Consider the following 18,067-nt stretch of genomic DNA (forward strand, 5'->3'; position numbering starts at 1 on the left):
TGGAGAAGTTGTGGATTTCTTTTGGAGAAAGGAGTATCAAGCAAGAGGTGCTCCTCATATACATATGCTGTTATGGATTAAGGATGCTTCCAAATTTAGAACAGATACTGTTTTGAGTTTTATTGAGCAATATGCAACATGTGAGGTACCCAAAAGCACAGAAGAAAACAACTTAAGATCACAAGTGTTACGATTCCAAAACCACCGATGTGGAAAATACTGTCGACGAAAGTGCAAATCTATGGACAAGTTCTACACCAAATATCATTTAGCATGTCCATGTCCTGTCATGTCCAAAGGAAGAGTGAACAATTTTATGTTATCTTTGCGACATACTATCACAAGACAGTCTCCACAAAATACCTACAATTTAAAAAGAAATGAAGAGTCAAAATACATAAATGACTACAACCCAGTAATTTTGTTCATGTGGAATGCTAACATGGACATTCAATATGTTGCGGACAATTCCATTGCTGTTAGTCGATATGTAATGTCCTATATTACAAAATTAGAAAAGACGGAATTGAAAGAAATTTGGGAAGAGATTTCTCATGAGAAGACTCTTGTGGTAAATAAATAAATAATACCCTATTTTTGAATGAATAAATGAATAACAGATAGCTCAATAAATAAGAGTCAAGATTCGAGGTAGTAGGAGTTTTGCAGGTTTAATACAGCAAATACAGGAATAGGATGGCAAGGCCCAGCAGCGCTGCTGGTGTCAGGATCGGGACAAGGGAAAGGATGACTTTTAATAACAATACATGAGCATATATACATAACGCAGACACATAGCATTACATTACAATAGGCGTAGCAGTGGGTGGAGCAATAGGCGTGACGCGTAGCAGTCGCGAAAGATAAGGGTGAAAAGAGGTGTAACAGGGCGTATACATAGACATGTGATGCAAACGTAACAGAATATGTCATGAATGGGGCGGAAACCATGGAGGGGGCTACCTAAGGAGCCGGGACCTCTAACCTGATGGTGCGCGCAAACTTGCAATGACGTGTCACTAGGAGAAACTGGGGGCTATGAACTCTGTGCTAGGAGCAGAGACTGAAGTCTGGAGAGTCAGGGCGACATGTACCTAAACAGTATCTAGTATCTGATGTTTAGAGAACATATTGATATAAACTAGAAGTCAGGAGAGGAAAGGCTAACTTGATTCTAAGACTGGACCATGCATTATTCTACATGTAGTACGTGATGAAGAATATGAAATGACCATTAAATACAGTATTTCTCTTACATGGAGCCGGAAAGGCTAGACAATGACGGAAACTATTGATGCGGTTCAGTAGCTTAGGAATGCAGAGAAGGAGGACTGAACTGATAACTGGAATCATAACATATTCTTGGCAGACTCAAAGGCAGAGCCAGCCTGAACCGGGCACTGTAAGGCAGGAAGTAAGTGAAGGGTCGAGGATACAGGTGGGGGCTGTATCGCTCCTCAGCGAGGTTTCAGGAGACAGGAGCTGAATCTGGTGTCCAGGCCCTTTTGAGGCCTAGAAACGGGGACTTTATAATGGAATAACGTGCACACTGAGAAACGTGGCAACGTAGCTTTACATAGACCTGATATTCGTAGTATTCACGAGAACTGGAAACTGGCATACTAGAGGTGGACACAACTATAACTGCGTCTTGAATCGAACATAGGGAATACATATGCATATTTAATCATGCACACATAACATATGATGGATGACACGTAGGGACACAGAACATGGCAAAATTTACTTTTCCACATTCCCTCCTTGTCACTACGTTTCCATCAGGAAACATCAATATTCATGATACCATCTATCATTTCATACAGTATCATTTGCTCGTCTCGAATTCTTTTGGAACGGGATTTAGAACGGGGCTTGGGATTAGGAATACAAGAGGTAGCACAAATGCCGCAAATCGCAGGGCCACATTGTATACAGAGGCAGCAGCTGAATATGATCGCTACTGCAATACCTAGAAAGGACAAGACTTTCCATCCCCAGGCGGAAATTATATTCCAGAACCAACCGGACCATGTCCAGGTGCCTGGATCTTGGTGTATCAGATGGGCAATTTTATGGAGTCTGGTTATAGCTGAATAAACAGACGGCGCGTTATTTGGAATGGAAATGCAGCAACTAGATCCGATGACTCTACAGGCCCCGCCCCTATCGGCCAGTATGACGTCAAGGACGAGACGATTCTGTAAAACGACAAATCTCATAGCAGATTGCTCTTCGGTTAAGTTACCTAGAGCAGAGGCAGTCTCATTTACCACAGCTTCAAGAGTTCTTGTTAACCTACGGATTAGCTTACTATTCTGGATAGGTCCTATAAAGAAGAAGAAACCTCTGTTGAAATCTGTATACTGTTCTAGAGCAGTTTCAGTATAATCGACAATTGGGGACTCCCTTCTATGTCTAATGTGTACTAGATGTGTGTTTCTATGATAATCAGGTGGGGCTAGGAAAACTGGTGGCAGTAGGAAGGCAATGTAACAGGTTCCCTCCCAATCGAGGGGCAGACGAACATATGCAGTTTGACCACAAATAAAATAAGAATGACGTGAAGCTTTAAAAATAGATTTCCCACTGTCACTATACTTGACAATAGTAGTACAATCACTGTGTCCTACATGTACGGAACCATAATTTCGGACACATAATTCGCCTTTGACTGGTAATACTGAAATAGCAGGTAAGTCTGGAGTAGAATCAGACTGGACATTCAGGACCATGAAATTCGACGAATAATTACCTAAATTATACACTTCATTTTCTAGATCTAAGCCTGTTCTGTGGGGAAGACCTTGCTTGTCTGGAAAACATGTACTGTTAAGAAAAGACATATCTGTTGAGGATGACGTTAACGTGGACCATGCTCCACACGAACCATTATGTGAAAATGGATAAGGAAAAAGTGGCAGAACTCCCTTCGGTATCTGGAAAGGGGGGAGTCGACCACACACCCAACAATTAGTGGCATTGCTGGTCTGGTGTGAGTAATGTAACATGCGGATAAAGGAATTATTTCGCATAGCGAGGCGGTAAGAGAGTTCATGGGGAGGTAGGTCACTAAACATGTGCTCTACTGTAGCATTAGCAGACTTATTTACATGAAGAACTGGAAGATACAGGTAAAATGCATAACTGGCGCAGGAAATCATAATGCTGAGAAATAATATGAAACATAGAAAAATGATACATCGAATTGAGTTTTGACTGACTCTCTCACTATGGGGGTCTATTTTATACATGTCAGAAACAGTCTAACCGTTTCACCTAGGGGAGGACTTAGACAATCAAACTGACTGACTTATTTTACTAGACCTTAACTTGAGTTTATACTCCTGTTGCGGAGTTTTCTCTAACAGGGGAGGGTTTGTAGCAATGTCTTTTGCGGGACAGTCCTTGAGAACAATATTTTGGCAATCCTTCAAATTCTGGGAAATGTTCTTTAAGACGGGTTTCAGTCCATAAAACTTTTTTATATGAGAAAGGTGCACCCAGCCTTTGCGACCTTCCAACTTCACGGCTGTACGGGTGGTGAGGAGGACCTGTCGGGGCTCCTTCCAGCGAGGCTCCAGCGGACTTGATCTGTCAAAATTCCTCACCAACACCATGGATCCTGGAACGATTTCATGCGGTGCCACCTCGGTATTATCTGGAAATGCGGCGGCAACCTGTGAACGACATGAGTTGAGGGCAGACATCAAGGAAGCTAGGTAATCTGTCAGCATATTACTTGAAACATCGGTAATACTTCGGGGTCTAGGAGTACCCCACATGTTAGGGGGGCGGCCAAAAACGACCTCATACGGGGACAGACCTGATCTGGAATGTGCGACCATGCGCATATAAAATAAAGCGACTGGCAGAGCTACTAGCCAGTCCACACCTTTCTCTTTACACACTTTTGCAATTCGGATTTTCAGAGTCTGGTTATGTCTCTCTACGAGACCGGCTGCTTCAGGATGGCGTACACAATGAAACTTCCACTGGTACCCTAACAACAGGGAAACGTGCTTCATGAGTTCAGATGAGAATGGCTGACCGTTATCAGAATATACGACTCTAGGGAGTCCATAACGAGGGAAGAACTCACGAACCAACTGCTTGGCAGTGGTCGCGGCTGTGTAATCTGGGACTGGATATGCTTCTGTCCACCTGGACAAAGCGCATACAACTACAAGGACATACTTGAAACCTCGACATCGCTCCATCTGAATATAATCCATCTGGAGGACTTCAAAAGGGTGGTCAGGGGGCTGGAATCCACCTTGTTCCACCGGGACACTTTTACCTGGATTAAACTGACAACATATCATACAGGTACGGACTTTCTGCTTGGCTGCAGCTCGTAAATGCTTGTTGAACCAAATATTCTGGATACTGTCTAACATAGCTTTTTCTCCTAAATGTGCTGGACTATGTGCGGTATTAATAATGACTTGAACCATTGAGTCGGGGAGAAACCATGTGGCTCTACCCTTCGTTAACCATCCTTGATCTGTCTGGACCCCTCCTTGTTCGGACCATTTCTTGATTTCATCGGGAGTAGCGTGTAACTGGATATCTATGACATCTTGAGTAGGGTCCTTAACTGTCATGCATGTAGTCGGATCTGGAGTGTGTGTTATGTTAACTGGAATGTCTGGAGTCTGTGCTGTAAGCATGGCTGTGCGATCTGCTAGATCGTTACCTTGAGAAATGGTGTCAGTAACTTTCGTACGTGCTTTGCACTTCATGATAGCGATAGATGTCGGTAAATGTATGGCATCTAACAGAGCTTGAATAAGGAGACCATGCTGAATCTTGGTTCCATGAGAAGTCATGAAACCTCTCTCCTGCCAGAGCACTCCGAAGTCGTGTACAACTCCAAATGCGTAGCGTGAATCTGTGTAAACATTAACTTTCAAGTTCTTGGCGTGTATGCAGGCTTGTGTCAGAGCAACTAGCTCTGCTGCTTGAGCGGACAGGGTGTCAATACGGTGTGTTTCAATAACTTCGGTGTCAGTAGTCACTGCATACGCGGCGACTAGTTCTCCTGTACTTGTTCTCATACATGAACCATCCACATAAAGTGTCAGGTCGGGATCTGGTAACGGAGTGTCTGTCAGATCTTGTCTTGGCTTTGTCGTAATGTTAACTACTTCCACACAGTCACGTGTGGCAGAATTCGAAGTAACTGATGGTAACAATGTAGCAGGATTTAAAATGTTGCAGCGTCTGATTTCTATGTGTGGCTGGAACAGTGTCAATTCATAACCTGTTAAACGTGCAATTGTCAAGTGCTGAGTTTGTGTTCGGTTTAAAAGAACTTCCACAGAGTGTGGAACTTGTACTGTCAAGGAGTGTCCTAAGACTATGGAATCACTTTGCCTGATAGCTAGTGCTGTGGCTGCAACTGACTTGAGGCACGCAGGCAGAGCCTGGGCTACAGGATCTAATGTGCTCGAAAAATAAGCACAGGGCTTGTATTGTCCTGCTTGATCTTGTGTGAGAACAGATAATGCTGTACCTTCACGTTCTGTGACAAAAAGTGTAAAAGGCTTACTGTAGTTCGGTGTCGCTAGAACTGGAGCTTGGCATAGGGCTTTCTTTAACTCATTGAAACTAAGTGTATGTTCAGATGTCCAAGGGAGGACAGTCGGTACGGCTGCCTCCTGTGTCGTTAACTGTATCAGTGGCTTGGCTAGAAATGCATACTGAGGAATCCATTGTCTGCAGTAAGAAGTGAGGCCGATAAAAGCACGTACCTCCTTCTGGGTCTTGGGCTGAGGAAGACTCGCTATTAACTGGATACGGTCTGGTGTCAACTGCCTACCCCTCTTGGACAGTAAGTGTCCTAAGTATACCACTTGCTGGACACAGAATTGAAGCTTAGAAGGGGACACCTTGTGCCCCATCTCGGCTAGGAAATACAAGACTGTAAGGGATGCTTGCTCGCAAGCACGTTCAGAACGGGCTGTGATCAGTAGATCATCGACATACTGGAGCAGCGCAGTGTCAGTTGGCATGTGAATGTTGTCTAGTTGTCTCTTGAGTGCTTGACTGTAAATACTAGGACTTTCTGTGAAACCTTGAGGAGCTCGTGTGAACATATAGCTCCTTCCATTTAAACAAAATCCGAAAAGGAACTGGCTGTCTGGATGAATAGGAACGCTGAAAAACGCGTTCTTGAGGTCGATTACAGTAAAGAACGTGGCTTCGGAATCAATGGCTGTCAATAGGGAAGAGATATCTGGAATGACTGGGTACTGAGGAATAATACATTTATTAAGTTCTCGTAGGTCAATCACTAATCGATATACTGGGGGTGCATTTGGATCAGTACGTTTCATGACTGGAATGATCGGAGAATTGCATACGTTGGAGTCAGTTTCTACAACCACTCCTTGAGCCATGAGCTCGTCAATAATTTTGGATAAGGCTGCTACAGCCTCTGGTGGCAATCTGTACTGTCTGATCCGTGGTAACACTACACCTGGCTTGAGAGTCACACGATGGGGTGTGATTTGCATATAACCTACATCAGTTGGACCTTGCGCCCATAGATGTTGCGGGACATTGGACAATCTGGGATCAAAATCTCGTAATACATAGTGACCCTTAAAGTCACGTAGGAACAGACGTATTCCCTCTGGGGAACAGCATATAACTGCACCTAACTCTTTCAGTGTTTTAATACCTAATACATTTTCTGGACATGACTTAGTAAGTAACAGATCAGTAGTGCGGGACAATGGACCTACTTCTAGAGTAACTGGCTTTGAGATCTCATTTACGATAGGCTTTCCTGAAAATCCAAGGGAAACATTTCTTGAGCCTGAGAGCGGAGCCCCTGGAACTTCGGCGTGACTAATTGTGGTCCTACTTGCCCCTGTATCGATCAAAAACTTTCTGTCTTTCCCTAATACTTGACTATGAACATAGGGACCTTCTTGATCTACAGGTATCTCGATGAGAGGCAAGCCTACCTCCCTCTCTAGGCTGTTTCATGAATACTGCTGGTACTCAGGATACTCAGACTGTGCATACTGGTACATCTGCTGTGTGACATGCTGTGTTGCAGCAATAGGCTGCGGTGTTGTAACTGTCTGTTGTGCATTCTGTGGCTGAGGAATCTGTGAAACTTGTTCTTGTCTAGGCGGACGTGGTCTTTCTTTAGTCTTACCAGTAGCTATGTTGTGTTTCAGAACTGCACACTCATTTATAAAATGACCTGGCTGTTTACAATAATTGCAGTTCCCTTTAACGGGAGCTGCAGGATGACTGGCTTGATTTGGACCCCTCTTCTGACTGTCTTGAGGAACAGATTGTGCAACTAGTACTTTCATTTTCGTGTCTTTCATACGTTTTCTCTCATGTTCTTGCTCTTCTCTGATTCTGTTCTGGTGGTATTGGAGCATCTGCAACATCTGGGACGGGGTATTAGCTTGCCAGGTACTTTCGACTTTCAAAACTCGATTTTTAATTTGTGGACTTGAATTCTCGACTAATTTAGTAACAAAAAGGTGAGGGTATGACTCACTACTTGTCTTGAGGCCACTGTTGATGCTAAAACATTTCTCAAATCTGGAATAAAAATCACTCATATCTTCGTCTTGTTTCTGTTTACAGGCTGAGATTGCATCCCAGTCTTCTTTTCTAGTTGTCAATAATCTAGGTAAAACTTGTATTAATAATTCAGGTAATTCTCTACATTTATCCCCGAGACCGGTACCTGGTACTCGTGCCTTATCTTCAGCTTCTAGAACTGCCCAATCTATCTTTTTCTCTCCCACCTCCCATTCTTTTTCCTTGAGCTTTTCATACACCCCTGCGGGCAGCAGAACCTTTAACATTTTAATTATATCTGGATACGTGTATTCTCCCATACGGAGCATGTCTTTTAATTCTCTATGGAACCCTGCTGGATCTTTATCATGACAGGGAATTAATTTCTTCATCTCGAGGAGTTCCATCTTTGTAATCGGAGTGTAAACAAACACTCGTTCTAGTTCGCCACCCGTTCCTCTGACTGGGTGGACTTCTCGTAACGGATTCTGTCTCTCTATGTAAAATGGTTTACTTTCTGGGGGTGAGACATGAACAAAATGCGGGTTCAGAAACGTTCTATACTTGTGACGCTGTTCTAGAATGACACTAATTAAATCGGTACCTAAACCTTTCCATCTATACTGGAGTAACTCGTTCAGGACATCATGTAACGCGCCTGGATCAGAGTGCTGACCCTCATACAATATAATGAGGTGCTGGATCATATACATACCCACCAGTCGTTGCTCGGCTGGGGGCAGTTTCAGAAACATTTGTGCCACTATTTCGTCTGGAAAAGTGGTAGAATCAGTAATCCATCGGACTGCTGATCGGACTAGTTCTTGTTCATGCATGGTACTCAACTCACTGTAACCGATTCGTGATTTCAGAATGTGATCGGTAGCTTGGAATACTTGTTCTAGAGAACCTTGTTCTGGTGCTGGATGATGGAAAGTAGACTTGTGTTCTAGGCGTAAATGGCGATCTGGAAATCTAGATTTTCCTACATACGCTATTCTGGCGGAATTCTCGTCCTCTACCTCTTCAGTATCAGAGTTACTTTCTTTCTCGCTTACTTGTACTGCTTTACGCTGTTCGTGTACCTTTATTATTTCTTTACGGATTTTCTTGTACATACTCTCCATAGCACCGACGGTCTTGTGCTTACCCTCGGCTATATTATCACTCCACCTTGTCAGGGTTTTCATTTCGGCTTGATCTTTAGACGGGTAATCTTGTTCTCTTATTAGACAGTTAATCAGAAACTTTAATATCATGAGCTGGATCTCGGCTTTCCTTTGAGACATGGCCTCGCTAATGCTTTCTGGATCATCCCCTGTACGGATGAAACGATATATTCTGTCTAGATCTTCTTTCATATTCGGTAAGGTGACTAGATACTCGGCCACCTTTCTTACGCGGAATGAATATAAAACCATATTATCCTCGCCTGGGACTGGATCATAGCCGCATTCGGCAAGGGATTTTCTTATTTCTGCTACAGTCTGATGTCTGGGCGTACGCTGTGACGCTTGTGTATGTAATTCGGCTGTCGTTAAACGCTTGTGTGGCGGCGGGGTTTGAGGAGTACCTCCCCCTGCGGCCCCTAAACTAGAGTCGTCTACTGAGGCTCTTCGTCCTGGCAGAGTGGGAAATGGAAATGTAGGCTGGATTTGTATGGCGGGCTGGACCGGGGGTACCGTAACAGGTACTCCAGTGTCTGGAGGAGCGGGAAGTGCCTGATTTACAGGGACTGGCGGAGCGCGAACAGGATTTGCATATTCTGGGACTGTGTCGTCCAAATAGGACGAAATAAAAATATCAGCTGCGGTCTGTTTGTGACGTAGCTTGGTCGGAACTAATGGTGGCGGGAAATTACTGGATGCCTCTGGGGTCGCTTTTGGCAAGCCCTCGGCAAAGAGAGGATACATACCCCTAATAAGGGCATGCCTCTGTCTGTCTGACTGTTCGGCTTTGACTTGTTCACCTATCTCGATTAGTTCTTTTTCTTGTGCTCGTTCTAAGGATTCTCTACTTAATTCTGACTTTCTGATTTCCTTTTCAGTTCTTTTATGAGCTTCTTTGCGCCATAACTCGATGGCATCTTTCTGTGACTGTCTGGCTTTCTTTTTCCATAATGCTTCTTCTACTCGCATGATGCATTCGGCATCCCATGTACCCGATACGGGCCATCTATACTTTTCTTCTAACTGTTTGGTATACTCTACCCATAAATCTAGATACAGTACGGCGCTTATGCCATGCTTCTGATACATAAAATGACCTGGACTGTCCCTAGGCGGAACTGGAACTGCTGCTTCCAGCAGACCCTTTCTGGTTTTTAACTGACGTAATTTCGAAAAGAGCGGCATGACTGAACTATAATCTAGACACAATACAATACACAATAAACACGATACTTATTCCCCATTCATACCACGACATTAAAATACATGAAGAACATTTAAAAATAACAGTTCGAACAGAATACTACCTGGAATACGGAACACAGAATACATGAATTTTCTCGAGAACAGAACTGACTAGAACAGGAACTAGATGCACTGCTGAAACAGTACGAAACTTACCGGTCTCATAAAGAGACACGTCAGGACCCGCATCCACCGAAGTGGACACTTCGTTTGTGGGTCTGTGTACCACCAACCCACGGACCAGAGTCAATTAAATTGACCCTGTCTAGATACTACCCCAGTAACGGTACTCACCGGGCAGCAAGAACGGAAAGCCTCAGACTGGACTGGACTGCCTCGACGTCGGACGGACGAACTTCGGACTTCAGTTACGGGTGGGCCTCCGGATACCTCGGACCTTGGACTCTCGGCTTGGGCTCTGGTCGGGACTCGCCGCGTTCCTCCACCGTCTCGTTTGGATGCTGGACCGCCTCCTCCGTCTCCTCCGTGGGCCTGAGGGATACTTGAAGCAGAAATATCTGCCGGTGCGCAGAAGAGTTCCGTCACGACTGCAGAGGGTCAGGGGGTCGGCGTGGCTTCACCGACGCGTGGGGAAAGGGCAAGTCCCTGTTCGGGCGCCATTATGTGGTAAATAAATAAATAATACCCTATTTTTGAATGAATAAATGAATAACAGATAGCTCAATAAATAAGAGTCAAGATTTGAGGTAGTAGGAGTTTTGCAGGTTTAATACAGCAAATACAGGAATAGGATGGCAAGGCCCAGCAGCGCTGCTGGTGTCAGGATCGGGACAAGGGAAAGGATGACTTTTAATAACAATACATGAGCATATATACATAACGCAGACACATAGCATTACATTACAATAGGCGTAGCAGTGGGTGGAGCAATAGGCGTGACGCGTAGCAGTCGCGAAAGATAAGGGTGAAAAGAGGTGTAACAGGGCGTATACATAGACATGTGATGCAAACGTAACAGAATATGTCATGAATGGGGCGGAAACCATGGAGGGGGCTACCTAAGGAGCCGGGACCTCTAACCTGATGGTGCGCGCAAACTTGCAATGACGTGTCACTAGGAGAAACTGGGGGCTATGAACTCTGTGCTAGGAGCAGAGACTGAAGTCTGGAGAGTCAGGGTGACATGTACCTAAACAGTATCTAGTATCTGATGTTTAGAGAACATATTGATATAAACTAGAAGTCAGGAGAGGAAAGGCTAACTTGATTCTAAGACTGGACCATGCATTATTCTACATGTAGTACGTGATGAAGAATATGAAATGACCATTAAATACAGTATTTCTCTTACATGGAGCCGGAAAGGCTAGACAATGACGGAAACTATTGATGCGGTTCAGTAGCTTAGGAATGCAGAGAAGGAGGACTGAACTGATAACTGGAATCATAACATATTCTTGGCAGACTCAAAGGCAGAGCCAGCCTGAACCGGGCACTGTAAGGCAGGAAGTAAGTGAAGGGTCGAGGATACAGGTGGGGGCTGTATCGCTCCTCAGCGAGGCTTCAGGAGACAGGAGCTGAATCTGGTGTCCAGGCCCTTTTGAGGCCTAGAAACGGGGACTTTATAATGGAATAACGTGCACACTGAGAAACGTGGCAACGTAGCTTTACATAGACCTGATATTCGTAGTATTCACGAGAACTGGAAACTGGCATACTAGAGGTGGACACAACTATAACTGCGTCTTGAATCGAACATAGGGAATACATATGCATATTTAATCATGCACACATAACATATGATGGATGACACGTAGGGACACAGAACATGGCAAAATTTACTTTTCCACACTCTCAGTAAGAAATTATACAGTTTCAGTTTGAAGATGTTATCGCAACGAGAAATTGGAGCATATGAATGCTCAGATCGGTTATCATCTGCAAGTCTATACTCCAAATCTAGAAGAATCCTTTATGTGAGTCTAGGTCTTGCAGCAATGTGAAATTGAGTACTGAAATCTGTACAAGAAATTGAATATTTAGCATCAAAAGATCCCGAAAATACAGATATTTTGAAAACAAATATGTTGGACACATATTACCCAAACAGAAGTCATCATCTTGAGAACATGTGTCTCTATGAAGTGCTGCAAAACTACACTTATAAACGGAATACTACAGAGAACATCAATGATGGAAAATATGGAGTAATTGGTTCCGAAGGATGTTTGGTGAAACAAACAAAAGGAAATTTGATTAATCACAGAAAGCTGAGTTGCGACACTGCTGATAAAAGGGAATTTTACTATTTAGCCCGTTTACAACTATTCAAGCCACGGTGTTCAGAACTGGAATTACTTGGAGATTTCCAGAGCTATGAAGATTCCTTTAATGCTTGTAAAGATAGCATACAATGCAGTGCCTTTGCAAATTATGTGGACATGCTGAACGATGAAATTTATCAAGAAGCTACAATTGCAGCTGAGATTGCTAGAGACAGTTCTGAAGACAGTCAAAGTTCTGCTGTGGTGAGTCAAGATCCACTAGGACAACCAATTGTTGAAAATGAAGCAGCAATCGCCATGAATGAGGTGGAAACAGCAATGCATTAAGCTCAAGAAGATGTAACTAACTTAGCAAACTTGGAAGAACAACTAAATGTAGAGCAAAAAAAAATATGAGCAAGTGAGACAACAGATTGACCATGGATTACTTCATGAAAAGAAAGAGTGCTCATGCACGTCATTTCAACCTATCCTAATGTACGTGAGTGGACAAGCTGGAACAGGAAAAAGTTTCTTAATTAAAGTAATCACCAGTTATCTACAGAAAACAACTGAGTCTCATTTGCCTTGTTTTGTCACTGCTCCAACTTTGTTGGCAGCACACAATATTAAAAGAATACTTTACATTGTTTACTAATGCTCCCTGTAGAGCATGAAAACAAATTGGAATACCACAAGCTATCTGAAGAAGCTTTTTGTGAAGTTTCGGGAGTCTTGAAGAAAATTAAACTTCTCATTAATGATGAGGTAAGCATGGTATCAAACGTAATGCTTGCGTTTGGGCATTCAAGCAAATTCTTAAAACAGAGTACGATGTGTTATTTGGAGGAAAACATATCATAGTTTTTGGAGATCTACTGCAACTGACTCCTCTAAAAGGACAACCAGTATTTAAAACACTTGCGCATGAAGACACCAGAAAGTTTCTGGGTAGTGTTGGAAACGTGAACATTTGGTCATATTTTGAATACAAAGAACTCATTACAAATATGCGACAGGCAAATGATGTTGATTATGGAACTATTCTCCAAGATATAAGAATTGGACTACTAACTGACAATGGCAAACAAGCTTTGCAGACTCGGTTACTTTCCAATTTGTTTCCAAATGAAAACGTACTTCCTGAGAAAATATACATGAAAATTGCAGAAAACAAATCTGTAATCTGCTTAATGCCAACACTGTGTCAGTGTTCTATATTCAACGATCAACTTTTGAAACTGGAAAATGAAGAAATAATAAAAATGGAAGCCATCAACAAAATAGAGCATGAAGGAATTACTATTATTTTGACTGAAAAATTGAAGACAAAATTGGATTCTTTAGAAAAATGAATATCTAAAACTGCTGGTTTAGAAAAGAATCTATATGCATTTAGAAACTGTCGGAAAATTATAAGGCGTAATTTGGATGTCGGAAAATGTTTAGTTAATGGACCAATGGGCAAAGTTGTGGATTTTGTTAATTATCAAAATAAAGATGGTATTGAATTCTTAAAGATAAAATTTGATCATAATGAAGAAGTGAAACAAGTTGGTTGTTGTTCTGTTAGTTTTTTGCTTGTTAAAGATTTATATGTCCGTAGAAAACATTTTCCACTTTCTCTGGCATATGTAGTGACTATTCATAAATCTCAAGGTTTAAATGTTGACAGTGCTTTGGTGAACATTGGAAAGACTGTGTTTAAAGAGGGTATAGCATATGTTGCTTTGTCGCGAGTCAAAACATTATCTGGAATTGGTTTTGATTGATTTTGATGATACTAAGATTACTGCAGATGCCAACTGTGTCAAAGAGTACAACAGGTTAAGAAGAACATATGCTCCTAATTTATGTCAATATCCTGTATTTGAAAAGTGTGTGGTTGGTCGAAAAAGAAGGTATGAGAATATCTGTACTGAAGGTTTGGAGAATGGAAAAAAAGATAATGTTGTGATTGCAAGCAAAAAGAAAAAGGACACTGTTGAAGAGATTGTTGGTTATCAGTTTGAAAATAGTTCTGGTGTCAACTGCTATGCTAATGTAGTGGTCAATGTTGTTTTTTTTCTTGACGGTTTGCAACAGAAAATTATGGAGAATCGTGAAGAAACATTGTGTTCCTTGTTGCATTCTGTTCATGAAAGATTGAGAACAGATAAAAGTAAAATACAAAGCGTTTCTGATGTTCGTTATCTTTTGGATGTATGTTCTGGTTCTACACAATTTACACAAAATATCCAACAAGATGCTCAGGAATTTCTAATGTATATGCTTACAGTATAGGAAAAGAAAGGTGTAGACAAAGAAAATATTTTTGTCCTTTGTTATAAATGGGAACATCAATGTGAAAATTGTATGTATACATGTAGCACTAACGTAGATACTGAAAGATTTCTATATTTGACATTACCGGACTGTAAATCAGTGTCTTTCAGTAAATTAGTTAAAGCTGCAAACCAAAACATGGAGTGTAGCCAATGCAAATCAGAAATGTTATCAACGTTATTTATACAAAAATATGGAAAATATATAATTTTAATGATGCAACGTTGTACAGCTGAAGGAAGGAAATTGGACACTTTAATAAAACATTTTGTAGCTACACAACTATCAATATCAGGAAGGACTTTTGTAGCAGTAGCAATAATTTTCCACGATGGTCCTTCAATAACATCGGGACATTACACTGCCTATTAAAAAAGTGAGAAAGGCTGGAGTCTTTGTAATGTTGCGGGGTTGGATTTCAAACAACGTTTGCCTTCCGGATTACCGAATTCCTACCTAATATTTTTAAAGCCAAAGTTTTAGGAAGATAATTCAGCCTCTGAGGAATTTATTATTATCATTTCATAGGATTACCATTGGACAATTTACATAAAAATGACTGCAAAAATACAATTTGGCCTCAAGGAAAGGTATTTCTTTGAATTATGGACTTTTTGTTGCACATTGTCTTGGTGTATAATTTTAACTGGCATCATTTATAGTGTTTATAATTTTAAGTTATAAAATGATCTTATCAGTAATCATTTTATATGCGTGTGATTTGTATTCTCTAGTATTTTACTATAGATGGATTATTGTTTTTTTTTAAGCAATCTAATTGATTGGGTTTTTTTGCCCACTGTTATGTGATGAGTCAATTGAAATCACTATTTCTAGTGAAATATAATATATTCTGAGAACAGCAAAAAAGGCAAAAAAATTACTTGGTAAAATGTTAAAATTATGATATGCTATTAAAAATGTATTATTACATGGTATAACTATTTTTTCTTTTCTTTTACAGATCTTAATTTTAAGATATCAAATTTACCATCATTTAGATTATTAAAAAAAAGTGAATAAAATGTTTACCATTTTTTACGTGTATTACTGTTGAGGTAAGTTTTAGTAAGTCTTAAAATGCACAATGGACTGTGTTTCCACACAGTTGAAGAAAAGGAAGATGGATGCACTAGATTTCTGCCAGAAAATTCCAATGCAGACAGGTATAAAATAGGGGACAGCTTCAGAACACCTGTCTGCAAGATATATGGTATAGTACAGAATAGACATCAAATGACATCAGTGATGTCATTTGAGATGTCATCAGTAATGTCATCAGTGATGTCACTGACCATGTCATGAATGATGTAATATGTGACATCATCAGCAGTGGATTGCGGGCACGCGAGTTATAGTTAGTACAACTAACTATAACGGTGCAATTTCAATGGTTTTATACGAGTGAAATGTCTAGCTAACTATAACACCCCTAAAACCTATGTTTTTTTCTGTGAATTTCTAAGGTTTTTTAAATGCTAATTCCTAAAAATACCATGTCTGAAACCTATGTTTTTTTAGTGAATTAGGAATTAGCATTTAAAAAACCGTGTGATGTCACTGACCATGTCATGAATGATGTAATATGTGACATCATCAGCAGTGGATTGCGGGTGCGCGAAATATAGTTAGTACAACTAACTATATAGGAGCAATTTCAATGGTTTTGTATGAGTGAAATGTCCAGCTAACTATAACACCCCTAAAACTTATAGTTTTTTGAGTGAATTTTAAAGGTTTTTTAAATGCTAATTCCTAATTATATAAAGCCTGAAACCTATGGTTTTTTCAGTGAATTTCAAAGGTTTTTTAAATGCTAATTCCTAACTATATAAGGCCTGAAACCTATGTTTTTTTCAGTGAATTTGCAAGGTTTTTTAAATGCTAATTCCTAACTCTATAAGGCCTGAAACCTATGTTTTTCTCAGTGAATTTCAAAGGTTTTTTTAATGCTAATTCCTAACTATATAAGACCTGAAAGCCCACAGGAATCTCCAGTATGCGCCAGGGGACTGCATTGCAGAGAGATGTAATGAAGCCACGCCCCTTTTTATACCTCTCTGCAACGCAGCCCCCGTGCATGTTTGAGGAGGGGGAACTAATTCCCCTTGCATACTGGGGGCCCCTGGGGGCCAACTAGCCCACCATGAACCTCTAGTATGCGCCAGGGGGCTGCATTGCAGAGGTGTAATGATGCTATGCCCCTTGTTACACATCTCTGCAACGCAGCCCCCAGGCGCGTTTGCAGAGGGGGAACTAATTCCCCTTGCATACTGGGGGTCCCTGGGGGCCAACTAGCCCACCAGGAGCCTCCAGGATGCGCCAGGGGGGTGCATTGCAGAGAGGTGTAATGAGGCCACACCCTTTTTTACACCTCTCTGCAATGCAGCCCCCATGCATGTTTGAAGAGGGGGAACTAATTCCACTTGCATACTGGGGGTCCTTGGGGGCCAACTAGCCCACCTGGAACCTCCATTATGCGCCAGGGGGCTGCATTGCACAGAGGTGTGATGAGGCTATGCCTCTTTTTACACCTCTCTGCAACGCAGGCCACTGGCGCGTTTGCAGAGGGGGGACTAATTCCCCTTGCATACTGGGGGTCCCTGGGTCATACCTGCCCAAACGCCAAAATTCCGAACGATTGAAAATGACTTTTCTTGAGAAACATTTGGATTTGGATTATCATGTCCTATACTTTGGAATTTTTGAAAGACTGACTTTGAGTATGCTATAAATTACTCAAGTCTGCCCGAATTGTGTGGGTAAAATTGATACCTAGTCACTTTGAATAAGAATGTACTTACGTCTCGTCTAACATTTGGAAGAAATATCTAGTTATATGACAACAGGATACCGACATAACTTGAAGGAAATAAGAACGCCCTGAAGAAGTTCTGTTGTACAGAACGAAACGCGTCAGCTGGCTGTGGTACATACACTTAAGGAAAATGTAAGCATTTGAATATACACCAAGATTAAGCGCTTCAATAAGGACTCTAAGTGATATGATTTGATTGGACGTATTGTGCAAGTGGTGCTGTGCCAAACTTTGGAATATTCTCCACTACTCTCTACTACTTACTCTCTACTACTCCACTACTCTCTAATACTCACTCTCTACTACTCTACTACTCTCTACTACTCTCTCTCTACTACTCACTCCCTACTACTCACTATCTACTACTCTCTACTACTCACTCTCTACTACTCTCTACTCTCTACTACTCACTCTATACTACTCTCTCTCTACTACTCACTCTTTACTACTCACTATCTACTACTCTCTACTACTCCCTCTCTACTTCTCACTCTCTACTACTCTCAACTACTCACTCTCTACTACGCTCTCTCTACTACTCCATACTACTCACTCTCTATTACTCACTCTCTACTACTCTCTACTACTCACTCTCTACTACTCTCTCTCTACTACTCACTCTACTACTCACTCCACTACTCTCTACTATTCTCTCGCTCTGCTACTCACTCTCTACTACTCACTCTTTACTACTCTCTACTGCTCACTCTCTACTGCTCTCTACTACT

The sequence above is a fragment of the Lissotriton helveticus genome, chromosome 7, assembly GCF_964261635.1.
Source record: "Lissotriton helveticus chromosome 7, aLisHel1.1, whole genome shotgun sequence".
Classification (NCBI taxonomy): Eukaryota; Metazoa; Chordata; class Amphibia; order Caudata; family Salamandridae; genus Lissotriton; species Lissotriton helveticus.